Source organism: Macrotis lagotis, chromosome 1, assembly GCF_037893015.1.
Source record: "Macrotis lagotis isolate mMagLag1 chromosome 1, bilby.v1.9.chrom.fasta, whole genome shotgun sequence".
Taxonomy (NCBI): domain Eukaryota; kingdom Metazoa; phylum Chordata; class Mammalia; order Peramelemorphia; family Peramelidae; genus Macrotis; species Macrotis lagotis.
Genome location: NC_133658.1, coordinates 416077065 through 416091845, shown reverse-complemented (window position 1 = coordinate 416091845; position 14781 = coordinate 416077065). Strand labels below are relative to the sequence as shown.

At 37.1% G+C, this 14781-nt stretch overlaps 1 pseudogene; it reads left to right on the top strand.

Annotated features, from left to right (window-relative positions):
* LOC141504212 (galectin-3 pseudogene) lies at window positions 1–616 on the top strand (annotated as a pseudogene).
* The last annotated feature ends 14165 nt before the right edge of the window (window positions 617–14781 follow it).

The window sequence follows — 14781 nt, the reverse complement described above, 5'->3', positions numbered from 1 at the left end:
ATGACTGATGGATTTTCTCTTAATGATGCCCTATCTGAGTCTGGAAGTCCAAACCAACAAGGTTGGCTGCAAAGTTCTTGGGGAGACAAACCTGGGGCTTACCCAGGATATACTGGAGTCTACTCTGGTCCAACAGCCCTGGACCAGCAGTATCTGAGCCTATCCAGTTCCACTACAGCTTAGTGCGCCTGTCCACCTTTAGAGCCTATGGCTACCCCTAGTGGACCAACACTTCTTATGTGGCAAGTCCATTGATAGAGTCTTATGATCTTCCCTTGCTAGGAGGAATTTTGCCTTGTATGCTGATAACCCTTATGGGCACAAGGGAACTATGTGGCCTGTTCCATCCTTGCTTCAATGAGGATAACAGATGAGTAGCTATCTGCAATTCAAAATGATAATAATTGGGGTAGGAGGAAAGACATGCTATGTTCCCATTTGAAGCTGTTAAATCATTCAAAGTTCAAATTCTCACTGAGACTGCTCATTTCAAGGTGGCTGTAAATGATGCTCATTTATTGCAGTATAATCATTGAATGAAAAATTTCAAAAAGATCATAAATCAGAGCATTTTGGTGATATCAACCTTACTAATACTTCACATTCTATGGTATAAACTTAAAGGCTCAGAAGCAATTTTAAAGGAATTTTCCTGTAAAACATATACTTAATGGTTGCCTGTTTATTATAGGAATAATAATAAATGTATTTATACTCTACTTTTTTGTGATAACCAAGCAAAATTTAATAAGTGTTACACAAAATAGGAGCTTTATGAATGCTTGTTGACTTCATCTCATGTTATACCATGCAATTTTATCTTTGTGATGAGTTCATTGTGTCCTTAGCAGAGTCTGCAGGGGCTTGTGCACTATAGTCCTAGGAATAAGGACCCAGTAATCCCCAATCCAAGTTCCCTGGAAGACCCAATTTATGAATGTGAGTTGAGGAAATTGACCCAAGAGGGACATGTTGTTGTTCAGTTGTTTTAAGCTTGTCTGACTCTTCCTGACTTCATTTGAGATTCTCTTGGCAAAGATACTGAAACAGTTTGCCACTTCCTTCTCCTTCACATTTTACAGTTGAGAAACTGAGGGAAACAGGGTTAAACAGGGTCACATGGCTAGTAAGTATGTGAGACCAGATTTGAACTCAGGCAGATAAGTCTTCCTGACTTCCAGTCTGGTCCTCAATCCACACAAGCATGTGCTAGATAGAACAGAGGAAATTTCATGTAGGAAGTAGCACCAAAGCAGTGTTTTGAGGAAATTAGCAATTTTAAGTGACAGAGGGATGGAAGCGAGGAGGGAGTAGATTCTAGCATGGGAGCTAACTTATGAAAAGGGACTTAGATGGTAGATGGAGCATCATTGTGAAGAATAGCAAGAAGGGTGGTTTGGCAAGAAAGATTACATGGAGAGGAATTACCTTTAAAGAGAATGGGAAGATAGACTGGAGCTAGTTTGTGAAGTGCAATCATAGCAATAATGAGGGAAGGGTTTTGTAAACCCTAAATCTCTTCTGAAATAGGAATTATTACTTAAAAAAAGAAGTCAAACTCTTAAGTTATCGTGATGACCAATCTTGGTTCCAGAGAACAAATAATGAAATATCCCTTCCTCCTCTTTGGTTTTAGAGGTAGAGGGGGACTATCAGATGAAGTCATTGATACTAGTTATTAACTATTTTTCTATGTTATAAGAGAAGATGCAAGTAGGAGTAGAAGGGAGCAATGACTAATATTTGGAGAGACATAATCATTTAGTAATGCTTATTTAAAAAAATTCCAGGTGATTGTTATCCCATTGGGTGCATCATTCATTTATCCAGCACACAGCTATTGAGTCCAAAACTATTGAGTGCAAAGCTCCATGATGACATGAGGAATTCAAAGATAAATAAAATAGGTGTCTGCTTTTAATAAACTTATATATATTAATTTATTTTATTTTTCTTTTCTTTTAAATAGCAGTCAGAGTTCTAGAACTGACTCTTTTTAAAAATTTTTTTTGTAAGGTAATGGGGTTAAGTTACTTGCCCAAGGTAATACAGCTATGTAATTATTAAGTGTCTGGGGTCAGATTTGAATTCAGATCCTCCTGATTCCAGGGCCACTTTGCCACCTAGCTACCCCTCTTAATAAACTTATAATCAAACAGGTAGCATGGTTAGTAGAATGCCAGAACTGTCATGAGGAAGATCTAAGTTCAAATGTTATCTCTCATACTTACTAGCTGTGTGATCCTGGGCAAGTCACTTTGCCTCTGTTTGTCTAGGACTCCTCATCAATCAAATGGGTAAATAATAGCACCTACTTCTGAGCATTGTTGTGAGACCAAATGAGATAATAACTGTAAAGTGTTTAACACAGAACCTGGTTCAAAGTAAGTTCTATGTAAATTGTAGCTATTATTATTGTTATACTACAAAAATAATTAGAATGTAAAATTGAATAGAATAATTGCATAAGATGTACGACAAGGTATTCTGAGAAGGAGGGAGAGATCATTTCAAAATGGGGAGGAAATAAGGAAAGGCTTTGTAGAAATGGCATTTAAACCGAATTGTGAAGGATTTGAAAGATTTCAAATATTTGGGAGGACACGAAAGCATTCTAGTCCTAGAGATACAAACCAGAAAGCATAGGCAATATACTATACAGTTTATTTTCCTACAATATATGATAAGGAGAAAAGGAGGATAAAGTTAGAAAAGAATATTGGAGGCAGACCTGTCAAATTAAAAAAAAAAGCATTTAGTAAGCAATTACTATATTTCAAGCATTTTGCTAAGTTTTAGATACAAATAGTAGCAAAAAGATAGTTGCTAACCTTAGGGAGCTTACAAACTAATGAGGAGAGATAATATATAAAAAGGAATTGCAAAGGAGCAGAACAGAGGGAAAATTTACCCTTAAAGGGTCATGGAGGCAGAGTCTAAAGAATGAAGGGTGGTTAATCTGGGCCCTTGCTCAAATGTGGAGTTTCCAGGAGGAGCTCCCTAGTGGGAGAGAGAGAGAGAGAAGGAAGCCATAGGGGCAGATGGAGAAGGCTACTGGTGTAATGGCCAAGTCCAGGCCAAGTAGAGTCTAGACCTTTTCTCAAAAGAGACCATGTGATTAAAAAAATGCAAAAAAATTAATAAAAGTAAAGGTTATTTCTAATTGACTCATTTGGGAGCATTTAAAGGAAAGGCAGAGCAGAATTATGAAAAGTCTCAATTATAACATTTGTCTTAGAAAGTTTTGTTACTTTTAACTAGCTCATTGACTAAAACATTGGCAAATAAGGATTGGTTTTAATTAAATTCTATAGAAAAATAGCATTTCCCCAAAGATTCCTGGATTTGAAATCAAAATACCTGAATCTAAATATTGGTTCTGCTACTTGCTACCTGTGTGAATTTAGGCCAATCACTTCATTACTCCGTGTTCCCTCATCTGTAAAATGGAGTTGGACTTTTAAAGTCCTTTAATGATGCTGTAAAGAAGCATTTATTAGAGGTCTATTATATACCACTATGATAGACCCAGACCTGAAAGAACTTACTCTTTATTGGTGGAAAATGTGGACACAGATAAATAAATACAGAACAATTTCATGGGGCTGGGAGAGCACTTGAGGAATTGGAGGGGTGTTCTATGAAAACTCAGTAGAAAGTTTGACAAGAGTTGAGTTTTGTAGGGACTTTATTGACTAAATATGCATGATTTGTAATGAGATGGATGATCAATTTTCTATTAATGTTTTCACCGTGTTCAAGAACTGATGAAAACAATTTGTATATTGGACAGTCCTCTAAAAATATTCATTTATTCATTCAATAAACATTTATTATGTTATGTCATTGTGTTAGTCAGGCAATGTATTAAACTCCAAAAGAGGCACAAGACAGTCCCTTTTCACAAGAAAAAATAGTTTAGGTTCTCTTTTCAAGGAGTGACTCACTAAATGGGCAAGAAACTGCAGTCTAGTCTGTTTGGTTTGTCACTAATTCAAAAATAATGACATTTTTAATCCTTATAAAACTGACAGTTTATCTTGAATCTCAATTAGATGTGAATTTTTTAAACATACATGAATTTAGATAATTAAGATAATTAAGATAATTTAGATAAATACATATAGTATTATAACAGTTTAGGAAAAGAGCCCTAGTATGGGTGTCAAGAGAATTGATTTCAGGGGCAGCTAGGTGATGATGATGATGCATTCCCGAGATGGGGAAGAAAACAAGTAAAAACATAGAGACTGGAGGTGTAGTATTAATTGGAGGAACAGCAATATGGTCAGTTGGACTGTACAGTAAAGTTGATGCAGGGAGAATAAATGAGCACAAATATACACACATTATGCATATATATGTAGAACATATAGATCATGTGTATGCATACAGGCATATGATATAGTATTTCAGAATATGTGTTATAAGTTATAACTATGTATATTTATATTTGTATATCTATTGGTTTATATATATATATATATATATATATATATGTGAATTGAATTCATATTCCCAGAGCCTTAGTATATCCACTGCTTAATAAACACTATTTGTTAAGCTCTGGGAAAACAAATAGAAAAGTTAAGACTTGGATAGGGGGTGGTTGTGAGGAGAGAAGTTTCCTTAAGGGTTACCTTTGGGATTTCCAGTTTAGCATAATGATTTGCTCTATAAGTGCTTAGGAATTATAAAATAATGAATGAATGAACAAGTATTCCATTATAAAGCATGAAGAAGGCAGTATTCTATTAGAAAGGAGAAGAACTAGAAAAAGATTGTAGAATGGATAATGGAACCTAATGAGTCCAGGCCCTTCTCATGAGCCCAAACAAACAGGTCTGTTAAGGAGAGGGTGTGCCAACAGCCCCAAACCTCCTTGTAACCCAGAGAAGGCCCAAATCTTAAGGGAACTACGTGGAAAGAACATCAGATACAGAACCCTGAGGAGAAGTCTGAGGTTTGACACAAGGCCGAATTGTCAAGGAATGACAGAGGTGGGTATCACATTTAAAAATCAAAGGGCAGGCAGGCAGATCAGGGCTCAATTACATCTGGGCTGATTGTGGTTTAGTAATCTTGAATTGGTCCAATGACTAAGCTCTGGTCATGGCTGACTTGACCATAGCTCAGAGTATTTGATAGGGTTTGCATATCTCTCCCTTTCTCTTGAATCATGACAAAAGGAAAGTATTTATTACGAGTCTGACTGAGCCCTCAGGCTAGAATCAGTCATCTTTGATTTGCCTGTTAACTAAAGTTGTTGAATTAAATGCAGTTTTGTTTTTATCTATTTGCATGGAAGGTTTCCAGATAAAACAACAGTTTTACTGACCTGGGCACTTTGTATCATGTTAATTAGGTTTGAAAACGCATATATTGTTTTCATAAGGCTATTGCATTTTCTATAATTAAATTAAGTCAAAAATAAGGATGCATGGCAATCATATTTATTATTAATACCAGACTCTAAGGGTTTGCAACAAGTTACACTGAAGGTAAGAGCCTTGAAGACAGACTGAACTTCAAAACAATGCAGCCAATCTCACATTTTTCAGCTAAGGAGGAAGCTTCAAAAAAGTATCATTACTGAAGATTTTTTTTTTATGAGGAAAATATAAAATGCAAAAGGGAATCATTGAAATAAGAAGGCATGTCTTCTTTTAATCTGAGCAGTTTTTAATAACATTTTAATAGATTAATTCATTATTCTTATATGACAGAGACATGAAAGTAGCCAGATTTGTCTGTTTTGTATTTACTTCTCAGAATATATGTTATTTCCTGTCACTATAAGCTCCTTGAGGGCAAGGACTATCTGATTTTTGTCTCTGAAGACTCTGCTTAGTATGGTGCAGTTGTCTAAATATACATTATTTGCTTGTTTGCTTGTTTTTTGCAAAGTAAGAGAATTAAGTGACTTGCCCAAGGTCACACAGCTAAGTAAATATTAAGTGTCTGAGGGCAAATTTGAACTCAGGTCCTCCTGACTCCAGAAGGAATCTATTCACTATGCCACCTAAGTGCTCCTAATAGAGACTGAAAATTTAAATGGAAGCCCCATAACTTGCTAAAATTACACAGTCAGTTGGAGGCAGGATTTGATTTGAAAAACAATGCCATTTCCAAAAGACTACTGTCCTGTCCTCTCATTCCTCTCCAGGGTGCACCCTAGATTTCCTCTCCCATGCCACATCTCTACATCTTGAAGTTCCACTGCAACCATAGCATTCACAAATTGGAAGTATTTCCATCCCTCTAATTCTTCCCTCTGATAGGATGACTCCTCCCAAAACCTCCCTTTAAAGAGAGCTTTGTCTCCTTTCTCTCAAGGCTGCACTCCAGACCAACTCAGGACTCATGGGAACTGACTCCCCACGACTCCCAAATGGGTACTTTTGTTTCCCCCACATCCACCTTTTCACCTACTTTGTATGTGTTACATTCCCCCATTAGAAAGTAAACTCTTTGAGGCAGATTGGCTTTCTTTCTACTTGTATCTATATATACAGATTCTAGCACAATGTCTCATATATAGTATAAAATTTAAAAATGACTCTTGATTGACTGATTTTCCCAACTCTTACTGAATTGAATTGAAAAATCAAGGCTAAGAGTAGGAATAGGTAGAGGAGAGGTTGGTAAGATATTTTTAAATATGAGTTTTTTGTCAATAGCTATATTTTAGAGAAAAGCCAGCTTCCCAAGACATGTATTTTATTTTGTAATAATTCAAGTCCAATGTTTCACAATATAAGAGGGTGATATAGTAGAAAGAAGCAAAAAATCTGGATTTAAATCTGAGCACTATCACTATTTCTGTGATCATTACAACTTATTTCATCTTCCTGAGCCTCAGTTTATTCACCTGCAAGATGAGAAAATTGAGTCTGATTTAAGGAAAGGGGGAAAGGGGATCTTTCTCCTTTAGCTCTACCCCATGAGAATAATAATGACTAAAGAACAAGGCAGCAAATAGATATACTCCCTGATGAGTCAGAAATTGAACCACTGGACCCTGGTTGACTCTTCTGCTTTGGATTTCTTTTCTCAAGTATAAGTGACTGAACATCAATCTTGAAAATGGCACTTCTAACTTTGGAAGATACCTTGTGAGCTTAAAAGGTCAGGAGGCATTATCATTAAGAGGTGTTTTTTGCAGCTGCATCCTTTCCAGAGGAGAGCTTGATTATTTCTAGGAAGAAGGGGCATGCTTTCAAGGTTGAACAGAAGATATTAACCTGAAATGAGCTGTTTGGCCTATCCACATCAGAAGTGAAATGGAAAAAAAAATGCTGATATAGCAGCCCAGAAAAGTGTTTCATATTTTAAAGTTTTAAGTATCAGCTTCTTTGAAGTTTCTGGGTTATTCTGTGATATTTCAAGTATTTGTCAATGTATAGTTATTGATCTTTTGAATTTCAAGCATTTCTAATGGTGGAATAAACAAATAGTTGTCCTATTCCTGTTCTGTTTTATACACTGTTATTGTTCATTCTTCCTTCAGGAGGATGATGTCTTGACCTGCAAGTGAATTGGATTTAAGTGAGGCAGAGCAGTGTAAAGTCACCAGCCTCACTCTCTCCTTGAATGGCCATTAGGAGTTCAGGGGAAAGACATGGGCCAGGATGACTGGAAATGGCCCCTTGCAGTGGGAGACCTTGCTCTTTTTATTTTTTTATTTTTTTTAGGTTTTTCTTTTTGCAAGGCAAATGGGGTTAAGTGGTTTGCCCAAGGCCGCACGGCTAGGTAATTATTAAGTGTCTGAGGCCGGATTTGAACCCAGGTACTCCTGACTCCAAGGCCGGTGCTTTATCCACTGTGCCACCTAGCCACCCCTACCTTGCTCTTTTTAAACTAAGATCTTTAACAAGTCTATTTGTCTGAGACAACAGCCACTTAATGATTAAATGATAGGTAAGATGTCCTGTTTTGCCTTCTTAAAAAGAATCTAGGGGGCAGCTAGGTGGCACAGTGGATAGAGAACGGGCCCTGGAGTCAGGAGTACCTGAGTACAAATCCGGCCTCAGACACTTAACAATTACCTAGCCGTGTGGCCTTGGGCAAGTCACTTAACCCCATTGCCTTGAAAAAAAAAGAATCTAGAAGAGATTCTGTTAAGCCATTATTTGGGGAAACAGGCATCAGTAAAACCTAAACTCTGAGAAGTGTATTAAACCAGCCTGAAAAGAGTCTGATTCCCTTTCTTGACCCTTAGGTTCTTCTAGAAGATAATACCAGTTCCCATGAGTCGAGAGCTAAGAATCCTTGGTGAGAAAAGGAAATTCCCATCTGGGTCACAGGGTTTTTACATATGTGGAATGAAAGATTTGAATTAACCAATTTCAAAAAGCTCTTCTAGATCTAATATTCCAGTTCTATGATAAGTTTATTGGTTATATATATGTCAATTGGTAAAAAATACATATGCAGATATTAATGAGCTCAAACCACATAGAAAATAGAATAAAATACAATGACACCTTCCACTTGGATAGGGGCAGGATCCAATGAGCTAGACCCTGGGCAAATGAGGCTGTGTTCACCTTTCTGGAACAATTTAATTACTGTCCAACTTGATTGACATAATTAGTCAAGTATTCAATGAGCAGGGCAACTAGATAGCTTAGTGATTAGAGCATTGGGCCTGGAGTCAGGAATATCTGAATTCAAATTCAGCCTCAGATATGTATTAACTGTGTGATCCTAGGCAAGTCACTTAATTTCTGCCTTAATCTACTGGAGAAGGAAATGGCAACTCACTCCAGTATCTTTGCCAAGAAAATCCCAAAAGGTGGCAAGAAGAGTTAGATATAATTCCATGAACACTTAATGTACTAGGTGATTGGACTTAAGTGTGCATTGAAAACAGAATATCAAACACAATTATTACCACCAAGGAATTAATTCAGAGAATAAGACAACCAAGAAATAATAAGAAACAATACAAGATGTCCTAAATATGTTAAAAGATGAGGTGCAAACTATAGGAGCTATAGGAGATCAGAAAATAGGAAGATCACCCAAGGAAAGTTTCATTAAAGGAAAAAGAATTCAAGTTTTATATGAAACAAGGAGTATTATTTGAATAGGTAGAGAAGAGGAAGACTCTCCTAAATTGGAATGAGGTAGAGGTGGGTAGGTGGCTCAGTGGATAAAGCACCAGCCCTGGAGTCAGGAATACCTGGGTTCAAATCCAGTCTCAGACACTTAATAATTCCCTAGCTGTGTGGCCTTGGGCAAGCCACTTTACCCCATTTGCCTTGCAAAAACCTAAAAAAAAATTGGAATGAGGTAGAATCAAATCTTCCTTTCCTTATACTAACATTCTTAGGATCTTTTCATCTCTAACATTCTATAACCTAATTATTTACTGAATTGGGAATAGAATTTACTGTGGTCTTTGATTAAGCAATTCCTTGAATGGAAAAAATTCCTATTAATGTATTTCATTCCCTTATTTGCCATTTATAGTTTTAGAGAGTCATTTGGAGGCACCAAAAGGATCAGTGACTTGCCCAGGAATATGTGTCAGAGTTAGGGCCGGAAACAAAATTTTCCTGATTCTGTGACAAATTCTCTATCCTCAACCTTACGTTGTCCTCTATGACTTTAACTGTCTAATAACTAATATTGTATAACAGAAATCTTTTTAAACAAATTCTAGAGAATACTTAAAGCAGAGAATCCTTTTTTTTAAAAGTTTTTGCAAGGCATTGGGGGTTAAGTGGCTTGCCCAAGGCCACACAGCTAGGGAATTATTAAGTGTCTGAGGCCTGATTTGAACTCAGTTACTCCGGACTCCAGGGCTGGTGCTCTATCCACTGTGCCACCTAGCCACCCCCCAGAGAATCCTTTCTTAATGTTGATAGCATGAATTTTTTCCAAATGCATATTTCTGGTAGCACTAAGTTTTGACCTCATCCATAGATAAGAACACTAATATCTAACTTTTATATAGTGCTTATTCTGGGGCAGGCATTGCGCCTAGGTGCATTAGAATTATTGGATCATTTGATCCTTAATACAACCTTGGAAGACTGGTGCCATTATCCCCATTTTATAGATGAGCAAACTGAGGCAATCAGAAATTAAGTGACTTGCCTGGGGTCACATAGTTAATAAGTGTCTGAGGTGGGATTTGAGAACCAAAAATGTGATCTAATTGGGTACATATGACCAATAATTCCAATAATCAACATGTTTTTGTCCAAAGAATTCTGTATTTGGAGCAAGGACATCTAAGGTCAAGTTTCAATTCTGATCCTTCCTGGTTTTGTGTAAGAGGCAGTCCTAGTAATGCATAGAGAGTTTACCTTGGAGCTAGGGATTCCTGCTTCTGAATCATACTGGCTGAATGCCCCTGAGAACATCTATGAATCTCTTAGTGCTCTAGGTAGTACTCTCATTGTTTCAGAGATGAGCCAACCTGCATTGACAAAAGGAATTTTCTCATTTGGAAGGATCATTGATCCCTCTTTTAATGAAATCATAGAAGGTCTGATATCCATCCCTATCTATACTTGTCCAATGATCCTGGACAAGTCACCGAACTTCCAAACTCAGTTTCCTCAGATATGGATAACAATGTTAGTATTATCTACCTCATGTGGTTGATGTAAGGAGGACACTTAATACATTCTTAAGCCCTATAGGAATGTGAGCTACAACTATTAGTTTTCTTAAAATATTACTTGCATGAAAGGCAAGAAAATTTGCTAGTATGAATTATTAAAACTTTCTGAGATAAAAAACATAAAGTTATTTTTTGGGTTTGTTATTAAAAATAAAATTCATTGAATAATTTGAGTGGATTGAGCATCACTATAATATGAAAAAGATTTTCTAGATTTGCAAAGAGAAAATTCTGAATGAGTCTTACAAAAAAACTCACTCACACATCAATCAGTCAGAATTAATCTCATTGTAAACATATACTATAAAAGGAAAGGCACCACCACGATCCTCTTAACTTTAATTAAAAACCTATGATAGATTTTTAAACATTAAATAAGACTCATCATCTTTTATATTCATATCTGGAACCATATTGTTCATATGTCTAATTTGTTGCAGGCGCTTTATGATGATGCCATTGTATGTATATGGGGCAAAGCATTTGGGTAAGTCTTTGCAATTCTCCTCCAAGGTTTCTGTGCAATTCATTTTTTATTTTAGCAGAGTTCCAAAAAAAGAAATCATTACCTTTCTCAGGTTTATGAATATTTTAAAGCAAATTTACAGCTAGATATTTTTTAAATCCGGAATGAAGCTAATGAATTAGGTCATCTCTTGAATCCCTTCTAGCCATAGTTATGTCATTCTAAAGTCTCTTCAAACTCTGGAAAGATCTGCCTTTTTGCTTTACCAAAATACTCTTGATGTTAAAACATGTAAAAAGAAGGGGGAAAAGCTCCTGAAACTGAATTCTATGTAATTATAATACTCAAGATTGACTTAAGAATTGAATGTTTGTGTGTGTGTGGGGGGGGGGGGAGAGTGAGATTATAGGTGTAGATCATTGCATCTAGTGTGGACTGCAGTTGGTATATTGTTTATCTTAGAATTTTTTCTCTCTTTAAAAAAACCCAGTTTGTTCAAATGCCATGAATTGCTGAGGGCAGAACATTTTTAAGATATGGAAATGATATAAAAACAATATGTATCTATAGAAATAAGACTAAAAGGAGAATACTTTAGATACCTTGAGAATAGATCCCTTAATAGGCATAGGATCTGTCTATATACAATTAGTCTTTTTTCAACAATTTTAAATTGTCTTCATTTCATTCAGATTCAATTCCCTCTATTTTAGAAGTAAATTCTGTACTGGAATGTAAGAATCAAAGGATGATGGTTCCACTGTCCTTTTTTTTAACATTTAAAATTTTTATTTATTCTTATTTTTTTAGAAATGATGTTTTTTATACATTACTAAAATATTCTTGTTTAAGAGTAAACATAATACCCCCTCCCCACCAAAAAATAGACCCACATGAGCAATAAAGTAAAGTGAAAAAAATTTAAACTTAAATTAAAAAAAATAATAATAGGGGCAGCCAGGTGGTGCAGTGGATGGAGCATCAGCCCTGGAGCCAGGAGCAACCCAGCCCAAATCTGGTCCCAGACACCCAACAATCACCCAGTCATGTGACCTTGGGCAAGCTACCCCAATCCCATTCATTGCCCTGCAAAAACCAAAATAAAATAAAATAATAATAATAATAATAACAACAACAATAATAATTATAGTAGGGGTGGCCAGGTGGCACAGCAGACAGAGCAATGGCCCTGGAGCCAGGAGCACTGGGTCCAAATCCAGCCTCAGATACCCAACAATCACCCAGCTGTGTGGCCCTGGGCAAGCCACCCAACTCCATTTGCCCTGCAACCACCCCCCAAATGATAATAATAATAATAATAATAATAATAATAATAATAATAATAATAATGATAATAAGCTTCAGTCTATGTTCCAGCACCTCCAGCTCTGTTGCTGGTGGATCACATTCTTTTCTTTTTTCTTTTTTAGATTTTTGCAAGGCAAATGGGGTTAAGTGGCTTGCCCAAGGCCACACAACTAGGTAATTAATATTAAGTGTCTGAGGCCAGATTTGAACCCAGGTACTCCTGACTCCAAGGCCAGTGCTCTATCCACTGTGCCACCTAGCTGCCCCTTGGATCACATTCTTTATGATAAGTCCGTCACAAAAGCTACTTCCATATTTTTCCACCATTGCCATTGTTGTTCACAACTCCCTCCATTCGTACTTCCCCACTACCATACACTATACTTTCTCTCTCCTTTCACTCTGTCCCTCTTCTTAAATGTGCTGAGTGGCGCAGCAGACAGAGCCCTGGCCCTGGGGCTAAGAGGCCCCAAGCCCATATACCACCCCTTAGGCCCAGCATCTACCCACTGTGGTCCCAGACAGGCCATCCAATCCCAGCTCCTTGCAAGAAGTAAAAAAGAAAATGTGTTATATCTGACCACTTTCCCCCCATGGTCCACCCTGTCCTCCATCACTCACATCCTCCCCCTTCCCCCTGTCCCCCTTCTCTCCTTCTTACTCTATATGTCTATACCCCATTGAGTATATATGCTGTTTCCTCTCCTACCCACCTCTGATGAGAGCAAAGATTCCCTCATTCCCCCTTGCTTTTCACACTTCCATATCATTCCAATAGCTCATTGTAATGGAAATAATCTTATTATATGAAATATCTTAGCCTATTCCACCTCTCCTTTCTCTTACTCCCATTACATTTTCCTTTTAGCCATTGAATCCATTTTTACACTATATTATATCTTCAAATTCAACTCTCTCCTGTGCTTCATTTATAAAAGCTCCTTCTACCTGCTCTATTAAACGGGAAGGTTCATATGAGTATTATCAGTATCATCTTTCTTTGCAGGAATACATGTAGTTCATCATCATTAAGTCCCTCATATTTTCCCCTTCTCTTCCAATCTCTATGCTTTGCCTGAGTCCTGTATTTGAAGATCAAACCTTCTGTTCAGCTCTGGCCATTTCAACAGGAACATTGAAATTCCCCTGATTCATTGAAAGTCTATCTTTTTCCCTGGAAGAGGGCATTTAGTTTTCCTGGGTAGTTGATTCTCGGTTGCATTCCAAGCTCTTTTGCCTTCTGGAATATTATATTCCAAGTCCTATAAGCTTTTAATGTAGTTGCTGCTAAGTCCTGTGTGATCCTAACTTTGACTTGGGAGTTCTGGAACTTGGCTATAATATTCCTGGGTGGTTTTTTTTTTTGGATCTTTTTCTGGGGGAGATTGGTGGATTTTCTCAATTTCTATTTTGGCCTCTGCTTCTAGGATGTCTGGGCAATTTTCCTGTAGGAATTCTTTTAAAAATGATGTCAAGGCTCTTTTCCTGATCATGACTTTCAGGTATCTCAATAATTTTTAAATTATCTTTCCTGTATCTGTTTTCCATATCAGTTGTTTTTTTCAATGAGATGTTTCACATTTTCTCCTATTTTTTTCATTCTTTTGGTTTTGAAGTATTGTATCTTGATTTCTCGTAAAGTTAGCAGCTTCCCTTAGTTCCATTCTACATATGAAGGACTTGTTTTCCTCAGAGAGCCTTCTTATTTCTTTTTCCATCTGGCCAGTTCTTCTTTTTAAAGCATTCTTCTCAATAACTTTTTGAACTGTTTTATCCATTTGATCTATGCTGGTTTTTAACATGTTATTTTCTTCAGCATTTTTTGGATCTCCTTGACTAAGGTGCTGACTTCTTTTTCATGTTTTTCTTGCATTTCTCTCATTTCTTTTCCAAATTTTTCTTCTATCTCCCTCACTTGATTTTCAAAATCTTTCATGAGCTCTGTTATAGCCTGAGCCCAATTTTCATTTTTCTTGCAGTCTTTAGATGCAGAAGCTTGTACTTCCTTATCTTCAGATTAAGTATTTTGATCCTTCTTGGGACCACAGACAAAGTATTTCTCAATGTTGTTCCTCTTTTTTCTCTGCTTACTCATTTCCCCAGCCTGTCCCTGGTTTTGGGGTGCTTCCTGAGCTTTTGAGTATTATTGGACCCCCCCAAGCATCTCCATGTGTGAAGCTCTGTCTTCCCTCCTGGTCTGTGAATGACCACAAGCGCACCCCTCTGCCACAGGGCTGAGGTGGGGAGGTCCTACTGTTCTCTGGGGGGGGGGGGCCTAGGCTGCGATCAGGATCTGAATGTAGTCAGAGCCCCAGAGTCCTGTTCTGGGTACAGAGGACAGACCCCAGAAGTCTCTCTCCACTCCCCT